Genomic DNA, 27,532 nt, shown 5'->3' with positions numbered 1-27,532 from the left:
CCTCCTTCACTTGGTCTTCCGTTGTGCAACAAGAGGTGAGACGACAACAATCCGGCTTTAAATTCTGTATATTCGGCAGTTTCTTTTCCAACAACGGACCGAATAGCTTTTCTCACGTCTTTCTCCGCTGCCATTACTGCACTCAAACTACATCAACGTCATCGTTCTCAGCCACTCCCTCTATTCGCTGATTGGTCCTACAAAAAATTGATTTCTGGAAACCTAAGGATATGGAGCGGTCCCAGACGCAGTACTGAAGGAAAATGAAATTGAGCGGAAGTGCGTAGGCGGGCGCAGCCAGGCTAGACAAGCCCAGCCATTGGGTTACATTTTTAAATGATAATTTTAACCCAATAGTTGGGTTTGTCCATATTTTACCCAAAATTGGGTTAAAACAACCCAGCATTTTTTAGAGTGTAGAACAAATAACATTTGAACAAGATGATGTGAAAAAAGCGTAAAATAGTGAGTGCACTCTAAAAAATGCTGGGTTGTTTTAACCCAATTTTGGGTCAAATATGGACAAACCCGAAATGTTGGTTTAAAAATGTAATGTAAAAATTTAACCCAACGGCTGGGTTAGTCCATATTTGACCCAAAGTTGGGTTAAAACAACCCAGGATTTTTTAGAGTGTGATAGTCAGCTAAAGACATTCAACAATGTGTAGCGACTTTATAACGGCCTTTATGTTTCACCTGGAAGTGGGATCACCCCAAAAAAATCTGCAAAAGGGACAGCATTTTCTTTTCTTAAGTGCACAGCATTGATCCTGGTGAGTAGTTGGCCGGAATAATGATTGTTCTCTTGGCTTACTTTGCTGAAACTCTGCAAACACAAGGCATGCACCAGCACACAAGCACTGATGCTGTCCTCATAGGGTGTCCTGTGCCTGAAGGGCAGCGTTCGCAATGACCTGGTAATCTGCTGTAGCCTCCGCATCCTTTGGGCTTTCATGCTTGGAGAGAAGCCAGAGCTGCGCCGCTGATGGTGCCTTTGGGGCCTCACTGATCCAGGTTAAGGTAAGACTTGATGACAGGAGATTTGAGAGTGGAACATTCCAATTGTTTAAGCCTGTTCTCGTTTTGTACCCATGTATTTACCCAAAGGTTTTGTGGCAAGACTGGAATTTTAGTTTGCAGGATAGTGTAGGAGATCACGAAGATGTATTTCGCCATGCTATAAGTACATATAGTAAGCCCCACCCCCACCCCCCTCCTCCTGATAATGAGGTTAGCCCCGTCCTCATGTTGCCTATGTCAACCAAGGGTCTCCAAATCCCACACTGACACCTTCCCAATCCCAACTTGGCCTGGCAGTTTTACATGTGAAAGAATATTTAACTTTTCACTCAGCCATTCACAGTCAGAGAGCGGTAAGAAGGCCTAAGCTGGCCTGAGATTAGCTTTCAGGGAATAATGCAGTGAATTGAACCCCACACACACCACCTCCTGTCCTCTCTCTTGTTCTCAGGGAAACCAAACATAAGTTGGACGGATAAGGACCCTTGACCATTCTTTTTAACCTTACAAAGAAGCAATGGGGGGAAAGAAGAGTTTTCATATAGCTTTAGATTTGAGGGCAAGGCTTAAACGGTGGGGCCAAACAAAGGAAGAGAATGTGAAAAACAGAAAGATTGCGTCCTTTATTAACCTACACATTTCTGGCATTAGAGGTTTGGGGGCAGAGGTTGATGCAGAACCATTATAAGATTTCCTTCACAAACTCACTTGTATGTGTATTTGTAATTTCATTAAAAGTAGGCCTAGACATTTGAGTTTAAAGGTGACATACCTGTATTATGCCCCTTTTCACAAAATGTAATATCATAATATCATCATCACCCAGATCATTTATTATAGCTTTGTCAAATTTGCCCCTTTTTGGGTGTGAGCAAAAAAACGTGCCGTTTTTGTGGGTGTCCCTTTAAATGCAAATGAGCTGCTTATTACAATAAGATCCCCTTCCTATGTCAGAAGGGGAGCAAAATCTGATTTGACAGGCTTGCAGAGAAAGACTTACCAAAACAAAGTTACTGGGTTGACACTTTTCATGTTTTCTGGGTTGGTAGATGCACTGGGGACTCATTATAGCAATTATACCCCTTTAAAACTATTGATATGGAAAATGTACAGAATTTCAAAGATGTTTATATTAATCATATACTGTTGTGTGATCTGTATTTCTATAGTTTCTATCGTTCGTTGATAAAAATAAGTAAATTTCTTTTATTCTATTTATGTGAAGGGCTATAATGAAATGAGTAATAATTATTTCATCTGGTTAGAGGGGCTATATGTAAGAATTATGATGTTTGCATCACTTTTTTTATTTTCAATTTGTAAACAACTTAACGAAACTTAAAAAAACGAGACCTTCCTTGGACAATTTACTATTTCGTTCCCTTGATTGATAAATCTTATGCTCTGTATTTTTTTGTTGTTGCTTCCAAACAACTTAAGTAAATTGACTTATGTATGCCAGTGTAATTTTACTGTTCATGTAAATATTAGAAATGGCTTTTTTTGTGTGTGCTAAATTCACAATAATAAACAAATAAACAAAACTAGTGACTAGTAACTAGTGATTAAATGACTAAATAAAATGCACTTTAAACATTACATGCTGAATATATTTTGATTAAAATAATGTGCTTAAAAATTACTTTTATTAATTAATTTATAATTAAACAATTTTTTTTTAAACTTGAATAGCAAGGAATACCCAAAATGTTTAATTTCTCAATTTGTCATAATTGTGTACGTTTTTTTGTAAAACCTTATTATTTAAATGAGCAGTATTTAATGAGGGTAAGAATAAATTTGAATTTGTCAATCTATTAAAAAAGTGTGTACTAAAAGTGTAATAAAAGCCCTTTACAAACAGGAACAAAAACGAGTCAAAGCACAAATAAATAAATAAATAATTCTGGCAGAGATTTGGGGAAATTACATTTCTTTTACAACCTACACATGATTTTTATTCACAAAAACATAATTTTAAATTTAATTGCCTTGTTCATTTTAATTTTCACATTTTTTTCTCCGTCAAGTAAGTAAATTTAGGCTATTCAGTTTACTTCCAATTTACAGTAAGATATATGTCCTTTTAAAATACAGCATCCTATTTACCGAATGCGGTTATCAAACACAATTTTATTATAATCATTTTTACACGTTTTAGCCCGCGTTAAAAGCGCTCGCGATCGCGCGCGCACCCCCCTCCGGTGCGCACACATGGTACGAGCCGACTGTGGATGGTGGAAGCCGCTTGTCATTCCTCGGCATTCCCTCCAGCCTCCAGCCTGTGCTCCACTGCTTTCCACTGCAAGCGCTCACGGACTCAGCAGCACTACAGCACACGGACGCTATTCGCCCTCCAGCTCTCCGCAGTCAAACACACGGCTCTTCTTATTCATGCGCACTGCTCTCTCTCTCGCGCGCGCTCTCTCTCTCTCTATGCGGCGCCCTGGACATTTTCCCTCCTATTCATTTTCCAAACTGGAGATCATGATGATGATGAGACACCGAAATTAAGAGCATAACACCTTCCGGAAAAGCGACCGTAACCTCCAAGCCCGCTGGATAGACAGACGCCTTGTTCTTCAGCAATGGTAAGATGAATGTTCAAGAGAGAAAAGTGCTTGTTTTTGCAGAAACAGCTGGAGCGGTTTGGTTTGGGCTGTGCGCGAGGATGCTTGATACTATTACGCACAGCCTCCTCTGTTATTTATCATGGAGCAGCTTGTAAACTTGCAGCATGGAAAGGCAGCGTACGTTAAAGTAAAGAGGGCTTGGCTGCACTCTGTGTTCCATGTAAAACCATGAATTATTGCTTAAGGATAAATGATTCATATCTCAGTATCTTTTAAGCCTCCTTCTATTCTTCTAAATAGAAGTTTGTTCTCGTTAACTAGGGCATTTTTTTGGCATATTCCAGCATTTTGGACTCAATCATCCCATATTAATGGGCCGAGGGTGTACCTGCTTACTGCTGCATGTTTCACTCCTCTATGATCCTTCACTTAAGGGTGTAATATGGATGGAGGACTGTAGTTTAAGGATGTAGAGAAGATAGGGTTTGACTTTTCTAGGGTGGGTGTGTTTGCGTTGTTTTCTGGCAGTGGGATACTGCGTTTCCTAGCAAATGGGCATTTACAGCTCTTGTTTCTCTCGAACTCCCTCTTATTTGAGGTCTGAGGGTTTTTTGTGAGGGTGTGAGGGTTATTCATGATTTATTTTATGGAAATAATGGCAAATAGTGGCAGAATATGTGTGGACTGACAGTACTACAGCTGTGGTAGTAACTGCAACCTGTGTGTTTCTTTGTAATTGTCTTTTTTAACTTTAATTCTGCTTGAGGAGGGAGAGAATAAAATGCTTTGAGATTCAAGTAGCACATGTGTGTATTCCTCATAACAGCAGGGCTGTTGAAAAATGTATACTGTATATGAAGAGTTCAGATGCAAAAGCCTCTAAGTGCCATTTGAAATTTTCTTCTAAAATTATCATTTTTATCAAGCTTGTATAATTAAGTTCAGTGATTTCACTTAAATGGCAATGATTATTACCTATTAATTGTTATTTAAGTGAAATTACTGAACTTAAATATACAAGTTTGATAAAAATCATCATTAAAGAAGAAAATTTCAAATGGCATTTAGAGGCTTTTGCATCTGAACTCTTCATATATACAATATACATAAAAGATGGACAAAATCTCTTTGGACGCACTTAAAATGGGCTATGGCATTGCTTTTAACAAAACATCAAGACAAATTTATTCCTATAAGTAAGATGGCACGAGCACACTCTCAAGACAAAAATAAGAAGTTGATTTGTTTTTATATTTTAAAACAAATGCTATACTGAAGTATTTAGACAATTTGCAGTAGTTAAAGTAGTAGATAACTGACCAAACCGATCAAGGAAGCATTTGGTTAAAGTGCAGAACCGCTCAGGTAAATTAGTTTTATATTTTGGATAATTTTTAAGAGGACACATTTTTTGGAGTGCCACTTTGAAAAAATTCCAGATATTTCATCATCAGCAGGATATAGTAACACTTCACAGCAAGGTTTCATTACTTGACATTAGTTAATGTCATGTATCTTATGTTTCAAACTAAATATGTAGCTTCTTCTCTACCAACAAAAATCTCCATTGGCAACAAAGCTCCATTGGCTCTACATTTAGTATGGCTGAAGACGTCCTTAAAGGGATAGGCTTACATTTAAATTCTGTCATTAATTTCTCACACTCATGCCGTTCCAAACCTGTAAGACTTTCGTTTTTTTTCTAGAACACAGATAAAGATATGTTTGATGAAATCTGAGACCTTTATGTCCCTCTATTAACCGCTACGCAACTATCACTTTCAATACTTCTGTCAAAACAACTTGCTTGCATCGTGGAGATTAATATTTTGTAATCAAATTGGTAAATTATGTTTTTCACTTGTGTCACTTCATAAAACTGAGGTCAAACATCTGGACTTGACTATATTTCTCGGGCTTGAATGCATAGATTGTCAATTAAAGGACGGAAATCTCAGATTTTATTAAAATATATTTATTTGTGTTCCGAAGATCAACATGAACAACATGGTGGTCAGTTCCCTTTTTGGATGAACTATCCCTTTAACATTGAACTATGTTCATGTTTATTTTCAACATATACTAATACATTTATTAAAACCAAAAGTTCTGTGGCAATTAGTTAATGCACTATTAGATAACATGAACGATTTCATGTACTTGTATTTGATTAACTATTATTAACAAAGATAAATAAATGTTTGCTAGTGCATCCATTACAGTTAACAAATGAGACCTTATAGTTTTACCGTATAAACCTCATGGCTTAAAGGGATACTCCACTTTTTTGGGAAATAGGCTCATTTTACCACTCCCCCACAGTTAAACAGTTGTGTTTTACCGTTTTCGAATCCATTCAGCTGATTTTCTGATATTTAGAAGAATAACAGTAACCACACAGTTTCTGGTCTCATTGACTTCCATAGTATATATTTTTTTCCTACTACGGAAGTCAATGAGACCAGAAACTGTCGGGTTACTGATATTCTTCTAAAAATCATAAAATCGGCTGAATGGATTCGAAAACTGTAAAACTCAAACGTTAAACCCTGAGGGAGTTGTAAATTGAGCCTATTTCCCAAAAAAGTGGAGTATCCCTTTAAATTGAGCTATGTAATATTTTTAAAGCCATGTGTTTTTTTTGTGTGTCTGCTATGGATAACAAGCTTCGTAGGGTTAAATTCGTGAGACCCCAAGTTCTGTAGTGTGGGGTTGAGGTGTTGTGTAGCAGTACTAAATGAGTCTGAAGTTGGTGGGTCCCCATGGGTTTGACCTTTCGAGGACGCCCCTGTATTCTCCCGGTTGTCATGGTCCGAGCTGATGAGGACTCTGGGATGGTCCACACAAGCGAGCGATTTCCATGAAAAGAAAAGCTCAGGCAACTCTCCCTTTGTTCGCCCTTACAAAGAGAACGAAGGAAAACATCAGGCTAATTTCTTCTCTCTTTTATCTTGGTCTAATCATTTCTCTTTTTACATCATGCAATGTGAATTTACTTCTTATATGTGGAATTTTTGATGGATGACGTTACATAATTTGGATATTTTGCGAATGAATTTAACCAAAATGCCATTTTTTTTCTAATAGTCCAAGCTCTTTCATGTGGGTTACATTTAAATTTATTCATTTAGCTGACGCTTTTATCCAAAGCGACTTACAATTGCTATATGTGTCAGAGGTCGCACTCCTCTTGAGCAACTAGAGGTTAAGTGTCTTGCTTAGGGACACATTGGTGTCTCACAGTGGATTCGAACCTGGGTATCTCACACCAAAGGCATGTGTCTTATCCAATGCGCCATCACCACCCCTGGTGGTTAGGTTTGGTTTCATAAACTACTGACTTGTTTGAACCACATTGAGACGAATGATGGAAACAAACCAATGAATTGCTCGCGCTCCCCAGTGACTCTTCTTTCTGTAGGGATGCAGAGTCTCTCATGTAATAAGGCTTCATAGCTGAGCTATTGTGAAGGAGTGCAGACATCAATGGAGGGTGGACTCATAGTGTGTGAAGTGTTGATCATTGCACCTTACTCTTATTAAATAGGCCCACAATTGCACCCCTGCCAGGTCTCTTTAAACCTGCAGTGCTAGAAACATCTTATCAGGGTCTTCACAAGACTCTTGTGCAGTGAGCCATTTTCTTGCTCAACCAGGAAAACGTTGTTTGCTTACTTTTGGGATTGTTCCGGCAAATCCAATCATGATGAATCAGTTGTCCTTCGTTGTTTATGGTCATCTGTAATGTAATTAAATGCAGAGGCAACTAAATAAATAAACCCTTTTGAGTTTAGGGGCGTGGCTATCTTCCCAACCAATGACAGATAAGGAGTGTTCTTGTGGAAAACTGTTTGAAAACCAGTCCTATCTCATGAAAAAACTTTGTTGTTTTACAAGTTGGGGATTTCGTTTGAATAAGTATGAAAACTGTAGTATGTTTAGAAAGAAAAAAGTGGCATTTAGGTCCATCCCTAAACTAGGGTTGGGTATCGTTTGAATTTGAACGATTCTGATTCCGATTCCGATTCCTTGTTTCGATTCCGGTTCCTAACGATTCTCGATTCCGATTCTTTTAAGAGGCAGGGTCAAAAAAGTTTAGCTAACCTTGCTAACCAACGGCCTTTCTGAAGGAAATACTTCTTCGGTAAAAATACTCCTTTTGTCACAAATTTTGCATTTCGTTATTTTTAGAAAAGTGAAGCCACACTTTGGATCGTCGACGTAAGCTACTCATGTTCGACTCGCGTGGTTATGCCAACACTTCCGGTAGACGCTTCTTCGTTGGTGTTGTTCAGCGGTTTCTTCTTCCGCTCGGCGGACTGTGAATATCGAAACTAGGAATCGAAATTTTTACTTTTGAACGATTCCGGGAAAAACGAAAAAGTTAGTCTCGGTTCCAATCGATACTCGATTCTCGATACCCAACCCTACCCTAAACCTAACCCATCAGTGGGGTGTAAGATTGTACGAAAACATCAATACGATCGTACAAATTCATATGTATTCCCTGTAAGTCGCAGAAACTTAAAATTTATGAGTTGCCTTAAGAGTGCGTTGTTGAAAACAAATCTCATTATATTTAGCAATTCTGTTAAACAGCCATTGTCCTCTTATATGCGTTAAAATGTTGCGTACGCTGAAATAAAATTGGTGTAGGTTTTACTTTTAGTTTTCAATTGCTTGTAAATTTCCCAGATAATTACAAAGATACAGCAAGTAACACACTGATTTAATGTCGATTTTTGAATTAGAAAGAATTCAATGGTATCTTCTTACTCTAATAATCATATTTATTTACTTCGCAGAAACAGCTTATGTGTGTATGCTGTTTGAACTCCAGTAGAGGCTCAAAATGAAGCTTTGGAGGGATAAACAATCCTACCAAGAAGTATCAACATAGACACAGTTGCTTTTGACATCATGGCATTAGTTTTCAGAAGCGGAAAGCAGAGGTCTGTCATCAGATTATGAAGAACGTAATCAGAACTGTAATACTGTGCCGGATCCTTTCGACAACACCGCATAGTAGTGTTTTTTCCATAGCTAAAGTAAGAGAGAAATAATAGTTGTGGTGCAGGGGGGTGGTTATGGATAAACGTATACACAAATTTGGATCAATGAACTGCATTATAGCAGTGACCTACTGTGTGCTCAGTGCTCAGGCCCGGCTGAAAGTTGTGTGACCCTCACTGACTGCTAATGCAATTAGGCCTTTTATTGTGTCAGTTTATAGTGCTGTAAATACCACCACCCCCGTTATTCACCAAGATTAAAAGAGATGGCTGCACCTAAACCATAAACGCCAATTTGTCCTAATGGCCACTTGTCAGTTTGTAAGATAGTTTGTTAAAAAAATAAATGCGAGAGTCATTTGTCTACTGGATTCTGAATCATATGTCCAATTTGTGAATGTGATGGCATGTTACCTTTGTGTGTTTGTTATTGCTCGTAGTCAGTGAGGACAATGCAAAAGAAGCAGATCTTAGCTCTATATTGGTGTATGAAATGCCTATTTCTTTAAAAATGCAAACTAAAATGTATCAAATTGGGCATAATTCTTTTAATGTAGGGATAGAGATAAAATGTGAAATCTTTAGAAAAGATGCATGAGAGATACAATATTTAGGCATTTTTCTTTTAATGCAAGTATTGTATCTGGGTTTCAGTTTACAAAAGTCCAAACTTTTTAACAAATGCAAAATCTTTAAGAAATGCAATTGGCCTTCATTATTTTGATCTATCCGTATGTTTATTTAATGTAGAGTAATAATAAATGGATAATTTGTCAAAAGTCAAAATTTTATGCTATGTGAAATCAATATGTGAAATCTTTACAAATGAGTGTGTGTGTGTGTGTGTGTGTGTGCGTGTGTGTGTGTGTGTGTACATATATATATATATATATATATATATATATATATATGTATATATATATACTTTGTATATGTGTGTGTGTGTGTGTGTGTGTGTGTGTATGTATTTGCATTTCTAAATATTTTCCATTATCCACATTTGTAAAGATTTCACATGTTTCTAGCATTTCTACATATTTCATATATAGTTAGTTAGAAATAGTAAAATAGTAATAGTAAAACCATGCTAACATTAGAAGAAATATGGCTATGAACAAAGAAATATTATATATATATATATATATATATATATATATATATATATATATATATATATATATATATACAGTATATATATATATATATATATATATATATATATATATATATATTAGGGCTGTGCAAAAGTTAATTGCGATTAATCGCATCCAAAATAAAAGTCTGTTTTACATAATATATTTGAGTGTGCTGTATATAATTATTTTGTATTTATAAATACCTATGCATGCATGTATATATTTAAGAATTATTTGCGCTTAAATTCTGTATATATATATATATAAATACATAATCTATATTATATAAATATAAATATTTTATATAGGAATAACACATTTTCTTAAATATATACACGCATGTGTGTGTATTTATATATACAAAATAATTATATACAGCACACACAAATATACTATGTAAACACAGACTTTTATTTTGGATGCGATTAATCGCAATTAACTTTTGCACAGCCCTAATATATATATATAATATGGGCTGGGCAAAGATTAATCGCATCCAAAATAAAAGTTTGTGTTTACATAATATGTGCGTGTGCTGTGTATAACTATTTTGCATATATATGCATGTATATATTTAAAAATGCATGTAAATACAGTATATATAAATACATAATCTATATTATATAAAATATAAATATTTTATAAATGAATAACACATTTTCTTAAATATATACATGCATGTGTGTGTATTAATTTATACAAAATAATTAAACACAGCACACACACATTAATTAATCGCAATTAATCTTTGCACAGCCAATATAAAAGTCCCATATAAAATATTAAAGCCAATATAAAAGTCCCCAAAAATTCCATCAATACACTTCAAATACCATTCAAACAGCTAAAACAAATTTGCCTTAAATTTCAATTTAAGCTAAAGTTCCCTTTTTTCTTATCTTTTCTTTTTTGTGATAATTGCCTGAAATGACACTTCTCCTGAAATCCTGCTAAGAAAAACAACCAACGGTTTCCGTGGCATGCGGTAATTAGCACTCAAAAAGGTCTTACTCGCGACTCTACAATGCCTAAATCAAAACAATTCATCATTGTTTCCCACCTCTGTTTGTCTAAACGGCGTCTCTTTCTGACAGGAAGAGAAAATCTTACTGTAAATCAAGCTCATTGTCACAGACAACTTATTTTGGGAGGAAACCGCTAATTTGCGCACGCTCAAACGACCAGAGCTTTGCTTTGTACCTCTCAGACGGCGTATAAATCACTGTCATTCGGGACAGTTGGTGCATTAGCTTGGCTTTATACGAACGCAGCCTTCCCGTTCACCTTCTCAACATGAACGCTATTAATGGCGATGATGAGCGTTAAGGGTGAAGGGGGGTGTATTTGCTTGCCTGCAGCATTATGTTTAGTTGAAGCTGCAGTCTGTCATGCTGTGATTTATCGTACTTAAGGCTAACGGCAGCCTGTCGAGATATCTGCGTTTTATATTGGACTTGAAAGTTGGTGGAAGGGGGGAAAAATATCCATGGTGCTCCTCATTTCCAGAATCACTGAACGGTGACTGGTCAACTGAGCAGTTGAGATTTGCTGAATGAGGGAATTTTCTCTCTCTCTCTCTCTTTTTTTTTTCCTTTAGTGAAACTTGGTTAATCTTTGGGAAATTCTCATTGAAGGAGACACATTCTTGGTATGGCAACGCAGCTGTCAGGGCTTTGCGGCATTACTTTTTAAAAGTGAAGTGTAGCTGGGTGTTTTTATGAAATGTGACTCTAGCTTTTCTGTGTGTTGGGGGAAAGAAAAGCTTTTTCTTCACTCCAGTGGGCTTGGACATTGTGTATTCTAAAAGTGGGATCAGGAACAACAGCTGCCACATTTACATTCAAATGACTTTCAAGAGATCCTACTTCATAGTCTGGGCACCTATTCCCATGCAATTTCACCAGGTATACTCCCTCCAATCTGGGATGCTGGCTGCCCAAGCAATTTTATGCCAAGAATGAAAAAAAAAATGTAACTGCAATTCCATATTTTGCTTGGAAGCAACTATTTAGGAAGGTTGGGATTTTTTCCCAGAGAAACGAGAGTGCTTGTAAACCCTAGGAAAGAAAATCTGTTGTTTATCCTTGACTGCAATGAGATTACATGGGGACTTTTGCTTAAGTCTTTGGATTCTCAGATGTTTCTACTAAGAAAAAGACCCATAAGCTCACGTTTCCTCTCGAGATATTCATCAATATCATTGCCACTGTCAGGCTGAAACCGTGTTCAAAACAAGTATTTTTAAGAAAACAGAAAGAACTAGGGATGCACCGATATGAAAATTTTAGCCGATACCGATAACCGATAATTCTTTGTATTTGAAAGCCGATAACCGATATATCGGCCGATAAACTTAAATCCAAATTTTTATCTAATTTTGAGAGCCTGATTACAAATACAAAAGTCTCACAATTAAATCCATATCCCAAGCGAACAATTATAATGATGTTCTCATTATAGTGTTTTATAGCCGATATGACAGATTTGCGCTACACATGTTGTACCGAACCGTATTTTCATTTTTTGAAGAGATTTTAATCATATTTCAAGAAATTCAAAAACATAAACAGTGCTCAACAAGTGTCTCAGCTGAAGGGAATAATACATTATTTATCGGCTTTAATATATCGGCCACTTACCAGGCCGATAACGATAACATTAAAAATGAACATATATCGGCCGATGCCGATATATCGTGCATCCCTATAAAGAACACATTTTTTTCTTAATTAAGCAAATTGATATTGTGGCTTTACACTTGTATGTGTCATTTTATTATTAAGATTTTACCGTTTACTGTTACGATATTACCGCTTATTTTACTGTAGCTATGTAGGTGCATAGTCTCATTTTATTAAAAGATGAAGTGCTATGGGCAGGGTATTTATGACAGTATTGGCTATGACTCGACACTTTTCTCCACTCCTCAAATACATAAGCCTTTATATCATATATCATAGTATGATGGCGCAGTGGGTAAGACACATGCTTTGGTGTGAGAGACCTGGGATCAAATCCACTGTGAGACTTAACTTAACCCCTAGTTGCTCCAGAGGCGTGCGACCTCTGACATATATAACAATTGTAAGTCACTTTGGATAAAAGCGTCAGCTAAATGAATAAATTTAACCCTTGTGCTGCATTAGATTTTTAACACCGTTGAGTGCATTAAGGACCAAAAATGGCCACATATTAAACATTGCCTAAAATATTATATATTATTATTATTTTCCACTTTTACCAAGTTAAATCTTTTAACCAGCATCAGTCCTCATCATAACTACCAAAAATGTATTCAATTTCAGGATTTTAACCCTTTAATTACCAGTTTTGTTTGCGAAACCATCGATTTGTATAAGAGGAAAAAACACAAAAATTCAATTATTTTCAATAAACTAAATGCAAAGAGAAAACTTTAGATTTGGATTATCACAGTCCCACTTTGCAAAAAATCCCACTTAGCGCGTTAGAGACCAAAAATGGCCACCTATTAAACATTGCCTATTGCCTAAAATAAGGTGCATTTCCACCCATAGGGAATAAATATGTAGTGACGTCATCTGGTGGAATACACTATATAATTTAAATATAATGCTTTTGCTTCAAAATGAAAGGATGTTTGTGCAAAAATCATGTTTCATGTATTACTGACAGCCTCAGATTTAAACAACGTTTTAATGGGTTTCAATGGGCCATTTTTGGTCTTTATGGTGCTGAGTGTTACTATTTGATCTACACAGTGTGTGTTATACATATTTTGCAAAATGGGATCACATTTTTTACATGTATCCAAAAAGTCACAATTTTGCCAAATTTCATACCATTTGCATTAAAACAGCCAAAATGGTCAAAGAAATTAAACTGCAAAAGACCAAAAATGTCCCTAATGCAGCATAAGGGTTAAATCATGTTTCTTGAGTAAAGAAAACGCTGTACTTATTCAAACAACCAGTTCTTAATTTACCATTGCATTGCAAACAAGAAGAGATGCTCCAAAATATATGTGGCGTTTCATTTAACCTTGACTTATTAGGTTCTATCAACAGCTTGAGGATCCAATGGAGTTACGAGGTTTAGTCACAAGTTTTTTTAAATACTTTTCATTGGTTAAATAATTGCAAAAACCACAGACAGACGTAATCTGTGACCAATAGTAATGATTTATGAAAAAAAAGATGAAATATGGAAATTGGAGGTTTCAGCCAGACATCGGCGATATATTGAGCTCAAACAGCAAAGTGTGGTGTTAGTAACACCAAGGTCACGGGTTTGATTCCCAAGGAAAGCAAAAACTGATAAAAATGTGCAACTACTGTAGATACAATGCAAGTTGCTTTGCAGAAAACCATCTGCCAAAGGCATAGGAAATGTAATTGTTAGTACCGTATCTGTATTTATTATGATTGGTTGATGTTTTTACTTGTTGATTTCATTTATGTTTTACACTTAGATTACCTTTGATTTGATCTAACGCTCACTTAAAATGAATCTTTAAAAACCTTGACAGTTTAATACCACTTTTAAATATAATCTTTAGCGAATCTCAAAATGAATATCCATTTTGTATGCAGGACATTATGATGTCTGAATTCAATTATAGCTTAAAATTCATCCAATTATGGTCATTGGTGAGAACGAGGAATACATTTTTTAGCTTGTTGGTGTTTTTTAGCCCATTTGTTCAATATTGAGGCAATTTTTTAATACTCTAAAGTAATTTTGGCAGTTTCTGTGATTTAAAAAGGTGCACATATGAAACCTAACTGAAAACTTCAGTTAAATCTTTAGAGATTTGAAAGAGAAACCTCTGAGTAATACCTCTGGGAAGTCATTTGTTCCCTTAGAAAAGTCCCACAAATGCAGATCACCACGGCATCGTGAGCCGAAAGCTGAAGTCGATTTGAAAAATAGCAGTTGAAATGGTAAAATAAATGATGGGTTTGCTTCGGTTGACATGCGAACGCAATGCCTTCTTTGAACGCTGGGTAATTAATCAATTACTGGCTATTTGCCATCAGCAGCAGCACTGTGCCAGAGTGAGGTCAGACTTGAGGTTTCTCCATTTATCCTTGTATACTGTGGCATTGTCTGTTTTGTTTGAGCAATGCTAATGCAACTCATGGCCTGTAAACGACCTTATTACTCATCTCGGGAAAGAAAAAGATTCACGTGGATGTTTAATACCAACTGTTTGTCTTTGTTGGGCAATTGGTTGAATAGTTAGGTGATGAATGAATCTTCGCACCGTTGTGTTTTGATAACGATCAACACTCGGCTTTTCGACCCCGGACCTTTTGTTTTGGAGCCTCAAACTTCTGCCTCACAATCCTGCGGGGTCGCCACCCCCTGCCTTGACTCACCTTTGTGTTGATGTTTAGATGCAGAAAAAACTGAAGCAGGTTTTTTACATTCTCACAGAAAATGCTCCTTGTCCATATGTGGGTGGATGCCAGAACATCACTGCGGTTGAGTATTGTTAGTTGGTTTCTAGGTAGGGACCAGTCCTCCCAATGCCTGTATGATTTTTTAGCACAAATGGTGGGTCAGTGACACTGGATCCATTATTTATTTGCATAAATACATAATGCATTTATGCAATGACTTGACAACTCAACCATGGTGGGCATTTTACTTGAATTAAAATTAATTCTGGCAGTTTTGTGTGTGTGGGGGAGGGGGTACATAAATTAAAAATCAGGGTGAAGAAAAAGATTTGTTAAAAGATTGAATTCTTAAGCAAAACTGCATTAATAGTATTATCTTTCATTTTCTTAAGCTAACAGGCAAAATTATTATTATTTTTTTCAGAAACAATACAAGGATTAAATTTAAGAACTTGGCATACGTGTTTTAAACTGGATTTTTAAGGGTTTTTTTATGTTTACTTTTCCAAAATCTTGTAGAGTTCATGGTGTAAAGGCAAAGCTTTCATATATTTTCTCTACTAAGATCTACTAATATATATATATATATATATATATATATATAAATATATATATATATATATATATATATATATATATATATGCTTGGCAAGTATTTTTTTTTAAATTTCTCAAATAAAATATTCTTATTTTATTTTTTGGGTGGACAAGCAAAATCAAGGTGATTATTGCATTGATATCATAATGAGATAATGAGGGGAACAAATCATTAAAATAATTCAAGTTTATAGAAGTTAAATTAAGCAATGGCATAATCTTTTGTTATTACTTTTTAGTTCTTTTTATTTTCAGAAGAAATACAAATACACATTTCTAAAAACAATCTTTTTTTAAAGATTTTTTTACTCTTCCAAAGATGATTTTAGTGCTTTAGAGCCATAGTTACATGTTTTATAAAACATTATATATATATATATATATATATATATATATATATGAAGTAAAAATCAGGGTGAAACAACTCTCTTGATAAAGAAAAAAATAGAAAAGATTATATTTCTAATGACATGGCATGTGGGTTTTAAACTAGATCTTTTTTTTTCCCCTTTTCTTCATTTTGAACACTGTTGTTTGTTATTGACCCATTTGGAAAGAGGTTGTTCAGTCCCTGACCCTACATATGAGCATACTGATTCTTGCCTTAGCAGACACCTCTAATGAACATCTATGTTCGATATTGATTTATTTTCTCCTCGCTGAAAGGATGCCTGTTGCCTCTCCATAGTGGCCTTTCCCTTGTTCTTGCTGGAGGATCTCATTGTTCATACCAGGCAGAATCTGCTCTTGAAGTGGTCTTTGGAGAGGGGGCTTCGTGTGAAAGGAGGAGGCCTTAATATGTGCACTTGAGCCTCTTTCCAGAGAGGATGGAGGTTCATGTTACTTCTCTTGTGCTGGGAGAAACAGTGCGTCCATTGTGTGCCGCATTTCACGCTACACATGTAGCAATTTCTCTGATGATTCACATAAGTCACTGGAAGCTAATCGCAATCTCCTTGAATGAGTCTTAGATTTCAGCTTTTGTCGCCGGAGCTTAATTTACTGTCACAAACTTGAACGCGCCTCATACGTTTCCGCTCAGGTGTCTGGAAAAACACCGAACGGCCCGTCTGTCTAAAGTATGTCAGCCGTAGATCTTACAAGGTGTTTTTTTGCAAGTGAGTATTATGTGCACTTGGCAATTATTTAAGCTTCTTTCCAGGACTAATAGAGAAAATTGGAGCCATTATAAGATCATTGAGGCTTTACAAGCTTAGGACTCGTATATAAAAGCCTGTCTCTGAATTTAGACCCCTTTAATGACAGTGGAAAGAGATTTATAATGTTGCATTTAGAGAACAGATGCTAAATTATACAGATACTAGGTACTGCAAAAAAAATCCTCAATTTAAGAGCCATTAGTCGGAGCTGTGGTTGAGATGTGTTGCTCATGTGGACTAATTCCTGGAAAACTTCTTTAAAAATGTTTTTTAAATAACCTTCTAAAGCTAGGATAACCTCCATAAGGATCTTAAACCCTCAAGATGTTGGATAATACTAATGAGGGCCCGACACTATTGGAATTGCTCGGTTTATACTAACTACATTTCAATCTTGACAACTCTCTAAGTAGTTGAGGTATGGGATTGAATATGACAATAGCTATGTTTCCATCCAACTAATTTTATGCACATTTTGGGATATCACATTAAAAAACGCTGTATGGAAACAGCCAGATGCAAATTAATTAATTAAAAAAAGTGCATTAAAAAAACTTGTGTGGTCAATTGAGTAAAAAAAAAAAAAAAACTTGCTAAAAAACTAATTTACAGAATAAATTCCTTTCGGGTCAATCTTGATCTGAAATGCTGTTTTGGTCATTGTGAAATGCCTGAACAAAATCTGTTGTCAAAGTGGTTCGGGATAATTACCTGCCAGAACTGTCTTGCATGACTGTGTTCCTGAACAGCAGGCATCCGAAAGCAACATATCATGATCACGTTTCGTCATTTATTTTAAATGAAAACTATTATATACAGCGCTTTTCCTGCGGGAATTTTCTTGTTATATTTAGCACAGATCCAGTTTGAGGAAGTTTTTTCTCTTCAATGGAAACAATTATTTGCAAATGTTTTATGTGATATTCCCATTTTGCACATAAGTCATATTGGAAAAATAGCTAATGTATTTGTTCAAATGCATAAGGCACACAAAATGGGAAACACTTCGGGAGTTTCGGGAGCCATCTGACTGGTTGAATTCTACCGGATTTCCGGGAGACGTGCGTGTCGCTTTAAGTTTTAGCATTTATATTGATTTTTGAAAGAGTACTTTTTTAACAAGTATAACTTTATAAGACAGCTTGTGGTGTGAGTGTGTGCAGTGTATGTTGTAGAACAAAACGTCGAAAGTATTCAATGTTCAATGCTATCTCACGACCAATTCGTACAAATTTTTACGAGTGATTTAAAAAGTGGCTAAAGCGTACTAATTCATACGACCTCACTGATTGGTCTAAACCCATGTGATGGGTAGGTTTAGGGGTGGGGTCAGGGGTAGATTCAAAGCTATCTCGCGTACGAATTCGTTCAAGTGATTAAAAAGTGGCTAATTCATACTATTTCATACGACCTCACTCGATTGATCTAGACCCACGTGATGGGTAAGTTTAGGGGCGGGGTCAGGAGTAGGAGTAGGTCAATTCGTACGAATTCGTTTGAGTGATTAAAAAGTGGCTAATTCGTACTCATTCATACAGTATGACCTCACTTGATTGGTCTAAACCCACGTGATGGGTAGGTTTAGGGGCGGGGTCAGGGGTAGGTTTAACGCTATCTCACGACCAATTCGTACGAATTCGCACGAGTGATTAAAAAGTGGCTAATTCATACTAATTCATACGACCTCACTTAATTGGTCTAAACCCACATGATGGGTATGTTTAGGTGCGGGGTCAGGAGTAGGTTCAACGCTATCTCACGACCAATTCATACAAATTCGTTCCAGTGATTAAAAAGTGGCTAATCCGTACTAATTCATACGACCTCACTCGATTGATCTAAATCCACGTGATGGGTAAGTTTAGGGGCGGGGTCAGGGGTAGGTTCAATGCTATCTCACGACCAATTCGTACGAATTCGCACGTGTGATTAAAAAGTGGCTAATTCGTACTAATTCATACGACCTCACTCGATTTGTCTAAACCCACCTGATGGGTATGTTTAGGGGCGGGGTTAGGAATAGGTCATTCGTACGAAGTCATACGAACTGGCCAATTCGTAAAATAGGTACGATTTAGCAAAAATTAGAATTATGAATTATGAATTAGCCACCTCGTAAAATTTGTACAAATTCCCGTGAGATCGGGTTGTGAAGTTATGTTCACCACAGGCTTTATTTTACTCATAAATTGAAAAACCCCATTAAAAAAACCCATAGGAAAATCTTGAAGGAACCAGCGGCGAATTAATCTTCCTGGTTCTGACGTCATACTGAACCACTTAACTGAACCAGGCTAATTGTTGAGCAAGCAATCTCATTGGCTCTTTAGAGTCTCATGACAGAAATAGATATAAAATGCATATAGATGTGCACGAGTACTATAATTATAATGTAAAAAACACTATGATCAATCATGGTGATCAAAATCATTTGGTTCTTCAGAATTATATGTTGACTTTACAGATTGTAGTGAGCATAGCTGCAGTTTAGGATAGTCTCGTGGATTAAAGGTTGCATCATAAAACAAAGAAGTGACACATTTTGTGTTTGTTATCAAGAGTGATTCAGTGATTTTTTTTTTCCCAGGCAGCGTTGAACTCCAGTGGCCAATGCTGCAACCTCAGCTCTAGAGAGCGGGGAAATAAAGGTAGTGACTAAGCCTGGGCCGCTGACGAAACACGCTCTGTCCTGTGGCAGATCTGCCTCCTCTGTCAAGAAAGACTCCAGGGATTGAGTGCGTATGCGAGCGAGAGCCAAACGGAGGAAGAGGGAGCTTGCGCGTGCATGTGTGTGCGTGCAAGACAAATACGAGGCAGAAATGAAGAGAGCTGGCCACTACGTATAACTGTGTTGGAATGGAGAACAGTGACATGCAAATAATAAGTTACATTATCCGGGTACTTCATGTGACAGCCTTCACATATTTTCCTGCTATCAGACTAACAAAGTGAAGCCCACATTTTCTGCATGTATGGATTCCTCTCTTCAGATTAGACTCCCCAGTGGCGTTTCATCATGTGGCACATAATCTTATGCAAGATGGTGAAATGGCAGTTAATTTGCAGGTAATTAGACCCTAGTGATTTGCTATTGAAAGGACAGCAGAAGAGTGAGGACTGTGTTTGAATGTCTCGCACTCATTACGTTAGGAATGTTTTCGTTGGAATAGCTGCTACGTAATGTTCCAAGGCGTTAATCACTGAAAGTCATATAATATTACGTTAGAGAAAGTACATTAGGTCCAGAGTCGTTTCTGGACGATTGGGCGGGAGTTACTCAATGGGAAATGGGTTTCGTGTTGAAAGAGTAAGGAGGAAATGCAAAAAAATGTCCTGAATCATAATTTCACTGATTCGGTTCAATGTTAAATGGGATGTTAAAATAATTTGTCTTTAAAATAGTTTCATACTTAATATGCAGAGACAATTGTAAGAAGGACTGTGTTGCCTTTTTAGGGCCTATTCCAATTTACTTTTATGATGATGATTTTTGATCACTAAATGAAATAAATAATCAAATAAATTATCTGTTTTTAAATAAATGATAAAAAATATATAATTAATCTGGTTTGTTTTAGTGCAAAACTTGCAAGTGAATATTTCACCTTTTTGTTATTTTCATTTTATTAAATTACTCTTTTGTTGTTTTTTGCTTTTTGGAGCACTGTCTGTCTGTGAACTCTAATATTTATGAACCCTTCAAACCCAAAATATTACATTGGCATAATATGATGGTATTGCTTTTTGTGTTTATTTATTTTTGTAAATACGCTACAGGCTGTTTTTTTATTGTGTGGATACCAAATAATTCATTTAAGCATTTTCGTGTTATTAAATTTTCTCTTTTGTGCCGTTGCATCAGACTTTTAACTGAACAGGATAACATTTTCCTTTTAGTTTCATTTATTGTCTTTGTCAGATTGGCACACATTGGCGTCCCCTTGTAGGGAGCTACTTATGAGTTTGTAAATGGTAATTATGAAATAATGTGCGTTCATTGTCATTGATAGGAATCAAATTGACTCAATGAAATTTCATTTCTTTTTCACTTACCAACTAAGACAGGATTTTTCTTTTTTGCACTAACAGAACTGCAAAGAGCAAAGGATGCACATTAGCTGTGTGACTGATGCTTTCTCTTTTATTTTTATTCCCGTCTAAGCAGTGTGAATGATGGGAAATTTAGTTTGGGTCCACCAATGTTATTGTAGTATCTTTATATACTATTATAGTTTTTTTCATGTTTTGAATGGTTTTTTAGTCATTGTATTGTGTCATATGTCATTATTCGTCATTATTACTTAAAAAAAATGTCTATATAGTTTAAGTTTTAGCTGTTTTTCTTAGTTTTATTAGTCATTTTTTATATATTTTTTCCCCAATAAACTAAAACTTGCACCCGAACTTGAAGGGCTAAAAGCAACTTAAACTAAATTAAAATGTGAAATGTTCTCTGGCAACTACCTGGAATAAAAAGAGTTTAAGTTAATATTCTTTTTATTTCAAGTAATGGGCTTTTTATGGTTTTAGGTCTCAAACTTGAGTGGTATTTTTTTTCCCCAATTTTCATCCAAGTTTCCCATAGGTATTACCAATATTATCATTATTCACTCACAAATGTGATCATTCTGACTTAACCTTCAGACACATTCAGAAAAAAGATAAAAACATCATTATTATAATAGGCATGAATATTGGAAATGTTATTACACTTCAGTTTTCTATTAATATAGCTGGTATGGGATAGATAGATAGATAGATAGATAGATAGATAGATAGATAGATAGATAGATAGATAGATAGATAGATAGATAGATAGATAGATAGATAGATAGATAGATAGATAGATAGATAGATAGATAGATAGATAGATGTTTCAAAGACAGAGGGTCTTAAGGCAAAATCAGCACTTATTCTAAAACGAAAGAAACGCTAAGCCATCTAATACAACAGCAATTACGGCCACACAATTAAAAGGCTTACTAAGGAATTTGGCCCCTGCGCATCGGCCCGTTCTCATAAAGAGGGAGCGCTCATGCAGAAACACCGTGCAGATAATTATGGGTGGCCATTTGAGAAAATTGAATCAGTGAGAAATGAATCTGAACAATGGAAATGACAGCCACAGCTATCATAGCCACAGCTAACACTGTACAGTTTCTGTGTGGACTGAATGATCAAATAGTGAAATGCAACATTTGTATCATATGCGTTTGGGTGATTGACAGTACGCTGGAAAGTAGCTTTGTATCAGTGGCTCCAAAGACAGAAACTGTTGCAATGGGCTTTTTCCTTCACAATGCACAATGAATTTCTGTGTAAAGTTTTTGTGTTGTTGTTTTTCCAAAGCTATTGGTGTGATTGCCCGCAAGCTTCTCCTCCTGTCCATACGGTAATCTCTCTACTGTGCGACAGAGAGTCGCGTGGGTATGATTCAATCGTTAGCCTACTTTCACTAAAACTGCTTCTACGGGGCCATAACATAAGCTACAAGGTAATGGAGCATTTTATACATTGTCGTGTTTTTTTTTAGAAATAAATAAAGGACAAATGGGGTCTTCAAACACCTTAAATGTAAAGTTATTGGCTTGTCAAAGTGACACCAAAATGAATGGTAGTCAATGGGAATGCTAATGCAAGTGAAGTTCAGCTACAAAATGGCAGCTCCCGCGAGGCTTCAACTTCCGGTCGATGGATTACCCCCTTGGATGAGCGTCATCTAACTGAGACTAAGGGCCAATCCCAATTCTACCCCTTACCCCTTCTCTTTCCCCTAGCCCTACCTCTTCGCCTTCCCCTTGACCCTTGAAACAGAGTGGCAATGCGTAGGGGTGAAAATATTCCCCTAAGAAATGGGACACCACTACTCCTCCGTTAAACGTCATTATAAGTCGTCGCTAGCGCCTACGTCACAGGAGATGCGCCGATGTTTATCACAACTTCCAAGATCCCGTCGACAGCTGCAGTTATCTCAGTCGCGTGGGTTACAGCTATTTTCTTGCATTTATCTTGTGAAGTTCGCAGGAAACAACGGAGACAACGAAAATATGTTGCGGGACTATCATTAGCAAACTACAGTAATTTTAGCGATTTTTTTTTTTTTTTTTTTTCAAACGTTTCTGTGAAGAAACTGACCGTAAATATGAACACAATATTGAATGTAACATAAAGCAAATCATTATTTGTCGTTACAATACTTATTAAAGCTACAAATACTTACATTTATGGGTCTCCTTTTTTGCTTGGGCAGCCTTTTTGCGTCTGTAGCCGTGACACTTCTCATACCCCTTCGTTTGAAGTGTGCTCCCGAAAAATCTTCGTTTTTGGGAATTGGGACAGCCCTACCCCTTCACGTGGACGCGCAAAACGGAGGGGAAGGGGAAAGTGAAGGGGTAAGGGGTAGAATTAGGATTGGCCCTAAAGGTTACCATGTGCGTCGGATTTAGACGCATGCTCAAAAGTGTCAATTATTAGATGACGCCCTAGGATGAGAATGCATTGTGATTTATGAAGCTCTGCGTACCTTTGGAATCCAGGTGTACACAATTTCCGCACTAACTCAAAACGTGCGTAGATGTACACCGCCTCCTGAGCTGGCGTAGGATTTGAGCGTGCCGTACGCCAACGTCCATATCGATGAATCTCAAAGTCACCGTGGTTTTGGGTGTACGCTGGAAATTTGGTGTACGCACTTTTGATGAATGAGGGCTATTGACTTTACATTTTCAGACATCTAAACATAACACTATACAAAACAAACTGATTGGTTGCTTGACTTGTCAGTCAGTCTGTGATTGGTCTTTGGCCAATAAAAGCTGCTATGGAGTTCTGTCCTTCTGCTTTCAGTCGGAAGATCTGGCCAAGCAAGACTAGATTGGCAGTGGTCTTATGGATAATCTTACACATTGTACGATTTTGGGCTGTTTCGGACGAAAGATGACCAATCGTGGTGATTTCTGTGGTCATGGTTCATAAACGTTGTAAAGTGAGAGGTTCCAAGACAGCTGTTGTCAAGGTCTTGCGACCATAAATGTGTGTCATGAAATTTAGCATGATCATCTCACAGTGTGTTTGCTGCTACGACCTATGTCTACTGACTAGCCAATAAAAATGCGACATGAAATGGCGTATTGATCAACCCAACCTGGTGCTAAAAGTAACCTCAAGCTCCTTTTGCTAAATCGACATGTCAAATTGGTCTCGCATCCATATATTCTCCTCTTTCACGTCCTCTATTTTTCATCGCATTTGAAATGCGATGCACTTTCATTTTAGTGTTTAAAAGTGGGATTCATCTTGTTTATTCCTCTATATACTAACGATTCAAGGTTACGCTTCCTTTTACAGTACAGTACTTACAGTGTACTTACCTTGAAAGTACTGGCTAATATAAGGCAAGTACATGGAACAGGGGTAGGTTCAGGGTTAGTACTAGTTATTACCCAGTAATTGTAGTTACTAAAATCAGTACATAGTATTTACATGGGTAACTGGACTGTAAAAGGAAGCGTTACCCGATTCAATAGACCTTATTCAGAGCAGCGCCATGACAGGTAGGAAAGTAAGGCTGTGAGGGATAGACTTACCGTGTTTCCAATGGCATCCGCTGTAAAAAGCTGAATAAAGTGGCTAGATTACTTAAAATTTTCCACAGCTTACATTGTCGGGAGATTTTTTGTCAACAAAAATTTCTTGGAAAGATATTTTTCCAGTGTTTCATGAGCAGAACAATCCGAAAACACATTAAATAACAGTACAGCCCATTGAAGAGATGCAAGTCTATCCCTCACAGCCTCACTTTCATTCTCATTAAAAATCAAAGATGGCGCTGCCGTGAATAAGGTGTATAGGTGTCATCGTACAGTCTACATATGTCGTAGCCAATTGTATATCCATGTTGTACGGTGTGATTTAATGATCTCATAGGATTGCCGTAATCGCACAGTCTGTAGCAGACATTACAAGCTATGTTCATGTGTTTGTTTTTTTTGCAATCATATTATGTCAGTTATAACACATGGCTAGAGACGATCAGCACTTTAAGGACACTTCACAAAGTCTTGAGCAGTCAGACAGAAATATTGATCCACTCTAATTTGCTTTTAAACCTCCCACGCTCTTTCCTTACTCCTCTCTCTATAACTCTCTCCTCTACTGAGTATATTTAGAACGGCGGACTACCATGGCACTTTTATTTGCTGAATGTCCACAACATGCAGGGTTTTTTGTATTCATGTATGTTTGACGTGTAGTTTACTTGAATAGTATAACTTGGCATACTTGCTTGTATCATTGTATCACAAATTTTCCTTATGTTTATATATTTCAAACAACAATCAAGTTACAATGACTCTTACGTTAAGAATAAGGTGAATAATGTGTGCAGCTTCACCAGTACGGCACTGGTTATTTAATACTTAGCAGGGCTTGACATTAACTCCCGCCAACCTGCCAAATGCTGGTGGATTTCAATAGTGGCGTGTCACTCCTGCTTGCCACTTTGGTGGGTTGAATTTTATTAATTTTTCAATTATAGTCTTTTAAAAAGACATCTGAAATAATAAAACTAAGTGCAGCTGAAATATCTGAAATGCCTCTAATATTCATTGTCCGCAGAATACCAGCTGCTCTTTCTCTCTCTCATGGTCTCTACGACAGTGAGTTACACACAAACCCGCCTCCCCTCACTCACTCGTTTCATTTGCTCCAGATAAATGTTGTTGGTGTTACCGGGCTTGAATTTATTGCGTGCATAAAGCTTCCCCTCAGTACTATATTTTCATGTTGTGTGACACTCTCTCCGGTGTGTTGAAAGTCTCAGTGTGTCCGTGTATCGTGAGTGCTTGCTTTGCTCTTGTTTTCGGGCACGCGCAAAAAAATGGTTGCAATCTGAAACATCACCGATAGAGGCCGCTAAAAATACATAGAGCCCCTTTAAAGTGACAGTAGCCTAATTATTATTTAATTATAGTAAGTAAGTATGCTTTATTTTCAGTTCTACTCCATGCACAGAACATGCACTCTAAAAAAATGCTGGGTTGTTTCAACCCAAATTTGGGTCAAATGTGGACAAACCCAAATGTTGGGTTAAAGTTGAAAGTGAAAGTTGAAGTTGGGTTAAAATTTTAAATTACATTTTTAACCCAACCTTTGGGTTTGTCTATATTAGTCCAAAAGTCTAAAAATGTAATGAGATCTATAAAATATAAATATAACTATCCAGAAAGAAAAATAAACAGCGCAAGACACATGCCAAGTAAAGTATAATTATTAATGTAATTATGATTAACCTGCTGCCAAATTATGAGATGATATTAAAAATATCTAGTTCCTTTTCTGTGGTATCGATGTGAAAATGTTGACTGGCTAGTAAATTTGGAAAACCACTTACCATTGGCAGGTGAGCAAAAAGGTTAATGTCAAGCCCTGATACTATAGGGTTAAGGATTTTGAAAAACGCCTAACCGCAAGTATTATGATTAAAAGAAATATGGATGCTGCCTTAGCAAACCGAAATAAGAAGAAAACACGCATGTTTCTCTTTTTGCTGAACCAGGCATGAAGATCGATTTTAGCAATAAAGCAGTCTCTGACATGTTCAGTGAAGAAACTTTATTAAATGGGAAAGTAGAGGGAATTGGTAAATTGGCATAGTATGGCTAGCCAGAGGCAGAGTCTCTCTCTCACCTTCTCTCTCTCTCTCTCATCACTTTGTTTCCTCAGTGAACTGGCTTCGGTTCAAGGCCTAGTGCGTGCTCGGCTAGAAAGGTTTTCAAGGGGCAGGGCCCAGCTCTGAGAGGGACTTGTCAATATATTTTGCGAGTGTTAGGCAGCAAAGTGGAATGATAGCTCTCAAGGGTACTGCCCTTAAGCTGTTTCTCTATAAATATTAATCAGCCCCACAAGCCTGCCTGGAAGGTGGCTCAGCGCTTTTGGCTTGTCACTGACTGTGCTTCAGTGTGACAAACTATGAAGAGAGAGAGATGAGATGACATTAAGGGCGCGACACCGTTTTCAAACTAAAAATGAAAAACTTAGTTATGTGGTTTGGCCATTCATTTACACGAAAACAGTGTTTTGGGGGCACTTGAAAAAAACGTGTGCAAAAAAGGTTTCAATGTACAAGTCACTGAATCATCTCGGTGTAAATTACCGAAAGATGAATTTGTAAAAATGATGACATCAAGCGGATGCGCATTACTTGTTCAGTTTTAGGGATGGGACGGTATGAAAATTTCATATCACGATTATAGTGTCCAAAATAATCGTGATTATCAATATTATCACGGTTTTGTTAAAAATGTATGAAAGTGCTCAAAAAGAACTGATGCTCACACTGAAAACATTTCAACAAGTTTTATAATTGAAAATCAACAAACAAAAAATAAAACAAGTCTCTCTATGCAGTTTTTTAAGCAAGATTCTACTCTATGGCATTTGCTTCTTTATAATGCCCGTCGTCAATAGCAACGCATTATTACACAGCGCACATCCATATCACAACGGACGCGCGCTCTTGTTTCATTCAAATACAACTTGCCGTTTTGCGTCTCCGGTTTTTGATTGTATTGCAAAAATGAAATCATGTTGATTTAGTTGATTTGTTTACAGAGTTTGATAATATTGGTGTGATATATCTTGTCTGGATGA

General features: G+C 36.7%; 1 protein-coding gene across 11 annotated transcripts in view; it reads left to right on the top strand.

The window, feature by feature from the left end:
- The first annotated feature begins 3,278 nt into the window (after nucleotides 1-3,278).
- The window catches only part of tenm4 (teneurin transmembrane protein 4), a 267,387-nt gene continuing 243,133 nt past the window's right edge, over nucleotides 3,279-27,532 (top strand). For all 11 annotated transcript variants that reach the window (XM_089121430.1, XM_089121432.1, XM_089121433.1 and 8 more), the window contains exon 1: nucleotides 3,279-3,611. The gene's annotated coding sequence lies outside the window, so the exon portion shown is untranslated. The remainder of the gene's footprint in view (nucleotides 3,612-27,532) is intronic.

The sequence above is a fragment of the Pimephales promelas genome, chromosome 16 (assembly GCF_988280905.1).
Source record: "Pimephales promelas chromosome 16, fPimPro1.hap1.1, whole genome shotgun sequence".
Lineage (NCBI taxonomy): Eukaryota > Metazoa > Chordata > Actinopteri > Cypriniformes > Leuciscidae > Pimephales > Pimephales promelas.
The sequence above is the reverse complement of the archived record's forward strand: the minus strand, read 5'-3'. Positions and strand labels throughout refer to the sequence as shown.